The 5,480-nt window shown below is 34.1% G+C and overlaps 1 non-coding gene across 1 annotated transcript; it reads left to right on the top strand.

The window, feature by feature from the left end:
* The first annotated feature begins 2,555 nt into the window (after nt 1–2,555).
* LOC134543825 (5S ribosomal RNA) lies at nt 2,556–2,674 on the top strand. Its single transcript, XR_010077274.1, has one exon. It is a non-coding gene; the product is annotated as a 5S ribosomal RNA (ribosomal RNA).
* The last annotated feature ends 2,806 nt before the right edge of the window (nt 2,675–5,480 follow it).

The following is a 5,480-nucleotide window of genomic DNA, read 5'->3' as shown; positions in this document are numbered from 1 at the left end:
CGATGCCCCCCAAGACGAGCGGTAAGGCAGCCAAAAAGGCGGGCAAGGCCCAGAAAAACATCTCGAAGGGCGACAAGAAAAAGAAGCGCAAGAGGAAGGAAAGCTACGCAATCTACATCTACAAAGTGTTGAAGCAAGTTCATCCGGACACTGGCATATCATCTAAGGCCATGAGCATCATGAACAGTTTCGTGAACGACATTTTCGAGCGCATCGCGGCAGAGGCCAGCCGCCTCGCCCACTACAACAAGCGCTCCACCATCACCAGCCGCGAGATACAGACGGCCGTGAGACTGCTGCTGCCCGGGGAGCTGGCCAAGCACGCTGTCAGCGAGGGCACCAAGGCTGTCACCAAATACACCAGCTCCAAGTGAGCAGGTCTGGTGTGCACATGCTTACATAAACGGTCCTTTTCAGGACCAAGAACATGATCATGAAAGGAAATGCTTCTGCTGCTGTTCTACAATTCCCTCAATCCCTATGATAGTAAATGTAAGCTTAACCAAGGCAGAAATATTTTCATTAAAAAAAGTCTTTAAGACGCATGGTTTACTGGCTGAGATATATATATATATATTTTTTTTTTTTGCTTACTTCTGTGGTCATTAGTACATTGCTACAAATATATTTATATATATAAAAAAATAAATAAAAAAATCCTTTCTATTTAATTTAGTTAGATCATATATCAATATTAATGGCAAAGACCAGTTGCATCGATTCACTTTGAAAATAATTCCATTTGTGCTAAAACTGGACACAGTAAAAAAAAAAAAAAAAAAAAAAAAAAAAAAAAAAAAAAAACTGAAAAAAAAATATATATATACACACACACACACACATAATTCGAATTCATATTATGCTTAACTGCGTTTGAATTTGCAATCATGCACAAGATGTTTTGTACTTCGAAGTAAAAACAACATAATGTACTATTTAACTACCCACAGTACAAATGGATCCAAAAAAAAAGTGAATTTTCATGCAGACGAAAATGCTTACATTTATTCTATTTATATTAAGTACCCATTACTAACAGCTTATACTGGGTGGAATACAACAGTTGACATGATTTTACTTATATGGCAATTTAATATTTAACCAAAATTAATGGTAAACTAATATTTTAAAGTGTCATTTATGGCCCCTTACCTTCAGCATGTTTGCTTCCTTGCACACAAACGAGGACAAACACATCACCCAACTGAAAAAAAAAAAAAAATTTCACTTGCATCACAAATAATTTAAAATTTTTCACCACATGAAGTAAATATTTCGCAATAAAAAAAAATATAGCCCTAGGACTCGTGTGCACACCTTTTCTTCCCCACATCGCACACGCAAACAAAACTTCCAAATTATTACAAAATCACTCGATTATTATACATACATAAACACACATGTATTTTCCGAATAAGTGAGAAATGCAGGCCGATGAAAGTCAAATTTCGTTTCGGAAATTAAATCTCGCACAACTACCGACACATAACCAAACTTGCGTACATTTACATAGCATTAACCCTCTAAATAATAAACAAATGAAAGCAGAAAAAACAACATCGCTACCCACCGCGCGCGCTCCTGGCGGCGGGAGTAGGAACTACTTTGCACACAGACCGACATAGCCCCCTGCCAAAAACAGTAAAATAAATAATATATATAAGTCTTTTGGCGGGAAAAAATTTCTCAACCGCCTGGGAGCACCCTAGTGTGTGCCTGTCTTTAGGTTATGTTACTTTTAACTTCATTTTCTACAGGCAGACGCGAGGGTGCTCGCCCATTATTTTTATTTTTTTAAATTCTTTCCTACCTTTGGTGTGCCATGCAAGAATTTATCGTCAAAATGGCGGCCCCGAGTGCAAATTTCTCGTCTGCACTGCTGGCTGGATGATTATGTGATGTTTTGAAGGAGGGTGTTTTTTTTTGTTTGGATTTTGTGTGAGGGGGGGAGGGGGCTGGGCTAGCTTTTTTTTTTTTAAATTTTCTAAACATTCATCTCTTATGTAACAGTGTTCAGCATTAAAAAATTTAAAAGAAGAGGCACTTACTCATCAATTTCAAAACAGCCTATGAAGAAAAATAAAAAAAATTTAAATTCATTCCAGTTTTATACATTCATGATTTGATCACATGTATAACTTTTCTTTTTTATTACCTTATTTAATTTTATTATTATTACTACTATTGCTGCTACAACCTAGAAGATACCTCAGTGATACTAATACCTGCTGGTAAAGTTAAAGGTTTCACCTTTCTTTCTTTAAACATATCACAATACCTTTCTTGAGTTAAATATTATCTAATGGCTTTAAGAAGTTATGGTAATGTTCATCAGTTATAGAGTGTGGGTTTGTGTGTGTGTGTGAGAGTGTATTTTGAAGAGGGCTTTGGTGGTTGGGATGGTGAGGGTGGTGGGTGTTGTGTGTGGGGAGGGGGGGGGGGGAAGTAAAAGAGTGTTCATTACACGATTTCTCCTGTTGTTTGTAACAATCACACCTGGTATAGCTATTTCGAGTGGCAAATACAAACTGCAAAAAAAAAACATCTATATCATTGCCAACGGCCATATCACGATGAACACACCGGTTCTCGTCCGATCACCGAAGTTAAGCATCGTCGAGCGTGGTTAGTACTTAGATGGGTGACCGCTTGGGAACACCACGTGCCGTTGGCACTACTATTTTGCACCCTACAGAAAAAAATTTTTTTTTAAAAATTTCAATTTTAAATTTTTTTTTCCCCCACAATCACCACATTTCCCCCCCCCCCCCTAACACACACACTCACTCTCTCTCAATCAATCAATCAATCAATCAATCAATCAATCAATCAATCAATCACTCACTCACTCACTCACTCACTCACTCACCCACCCAGTAGCTGTGAATCTTTGCATGTGTATACCTCATACAAAATTCAAAGTGAAAAAATAAATATATAAGTGTATATGTATGTATGTATGTATGTATGTATGTATGTATGTATATATGTATATATGTATATATATATATATATATATATATATATATATATATATATATATATATATATATATAAACACACACACACACACCTATTTTGAAGTTTCTCTGTTTCAGTGGGCAGTTATGTATAATAATGAGAGATTCAAAAAGACGTTGATAACAATGTCATCAATGCCTGTTTAGTGTGCTCATTTGTTGGATGGTCGGCAGAAATACTAGAGGTGGTACAGCTGTAACCTGTAAAATTGTACCTGCAATGTGTTGTGTATGGAAAAAAATAAAAATTATATCATCTAAATTTTTGTTATCCAACAATAACCTTCCCATCAATGCATGATGTCACAGTAGCCATAGCTCTACTCTTTCTGCCATATAACATTGGGGGAAAAAAAAAAAAAAAAGGAGCTATTAGAATAATAACAAAAGATAAAAAATCATCTAACTGCAGACCAAAATTCAAAAAACTTAAAGTCCTGACTGCCATAAATGAATACGTTCTAGAAACTTTTTATTCATTCTTAAGAAAAAGAAGAAAAAAAAAATTATTATTTTTTTTTTTTTTTTTTTTTTTAGATATTCGCACATAGGTATAACACCAGAAATGCTAGTAAATTGAGGATAGTTGAACATAACACTAGGCGATTTGAAAATGGACTAAATTACTTGGGAGTAAAACTTTACAACTTAATATCACAGAAAATAACTAAAACAATTTACCAGTATTTAAAAAAAAAACAGTAAAAAAAATTCTTCTAGAATATCCTACCTACCCTCTGAAGCTATTCTTTAATTTGATTGATAATAGAGAAATTGAACTGTTAATTTGTTGAATGGACTTGTGATAACAGCTGCTTCATGTTTTGCATAAAGTTAAATTGTGTAACATGTTATGTATTTTTTTTTTTTGAAATTTTTTTTCTTGGTAACTTGCATCATGTAAATATTAATTGTCTGCACATACATGTTCTATATCCCGGAGCCTTGACTCCACGTGGGATCAACAGAACAAAAATACAAAAAAAAAATAAAAATCCAGCTCACTAATCTAGGTGCATTTTGCTAACAATATTTGGAATATATATATATTTTTTTTTTGTGTAACATGCAAATTCTGTATTATTCTGCACACATTATTTATAATCTTCTATCATTTTCTTAGATAATAACTATTAATTCATAAAATAGATTGTGTGTGCATAACCTCCTGGAAACATTTGCACTTACCTCCTACTTTACTTTTTCATTTAAGCAATCCTATTCGCATGTATACACTTAGGTTGCAGCATCGAAATTGTGTAAAATTCAAAGTGTGTATTGCCTGAAAAAAAAAAAAAAAAAAAAAAGACATACCAAATATTTGCATACAGCGACACACTACATATTTGCACACAGTGGAGTTTTGCGGTAATTAACCTAGCACAATTTACCACACGCAATCACACGCCCGCGATGAGATAACACACTCGCTGTTTTCCTGTTGACCGGCACGAGGAGTAAGAAAAATTGATATTTACACGAGCACACACTCCCACACTAGTCACAACGTCGGTCATCAAGTTGTGTTGAAAATTCCTGTAGCCTCTGTTTTCCCAAATGATTTCACTTAAAATTTCATTTAACAAGACCATAAACAAATTTACAATACTAATTTCTTAAACAAACACTTCAGCGAACAAGTGACTGTCGCATTCATTACAAAGCTTACAACTTAACAGATGTTTCCGATGTGAAATAAAATAAGAAAATGTTTTACAACCAACCTAGAACATTTAGTCAAAACGTTTTTGTCCTGGTTTATGATTATTTTCCGTGACATGAATGTTTCAAAACTAATAAAAATACGAATGCAGCCAAATATAATGAAGTTAGCACATAAAAGACGACTTAAAATATTTCATTTTTCGAGAATTGGCAGAGCAAGAACGCACAGGTCCAACGGAAATTTCTTTAAAGATAAACGACCATCGGACAAAAACACCCCCTCCCCTCATCCTCAAAAATACGTGAATAATATACTTTTTCAATTATATTTTTATCGTTTTTTTTTTTTTTTTTTTTAATATACTCATTAAAACTTCAAAATAAGCAGGTACTCGTGTGTTTTTCTCTCTACAATGTACCTGATCTCGGTGCGTAAACCTACATCATTTAGAGATGGAATTAATGTACACATACAAGTAAAATTTTGTTCCATTGTAAAATTGAGAGAAAGAAGGTTTTCCAAACGCATTAAGTATGGAGACTTTAAATAAGATTACGAGCTTATAAATGTTTGCAACGAAATAAAGTGACCATGTATCTGCAATTTCAAAAATATTTTTGCTCTGCTAACCTCACATGCAAGCAAGTAAAAATAACCTCACAACTTACTTACCTCTCTCAATTTCGCAGTACCAAAACATAGAAGGGATAAATAGGATAGTTTTTATTCGAAATCCTGCAAGAGTTTTAATTTTTATTAAAATATTTCTCCAATGTAGCATGTGTGTGGAATAC

This window comes from Bacillus rossius, unplaced genomic scaffold (assembly GCF_032445375.1).
Source record: "Bacillus rossius redtenbacheri isolate Brsri unplaced genomic scaffold, Brsri_v3 Brsri_v3_scf22, whole genome shotgun sequence".
In the NCBI taxonomy this organism is placed as follows: domain Eukaryota; kingdom Metazoa; phylum Arthropoda; class Insecta; order Phasmatodea; family Bacillidae; genus Bacillus; species Bacillus rossius.
This window is presented reverse-complemented; position numbering and strand designations above follow the sequence as displayed.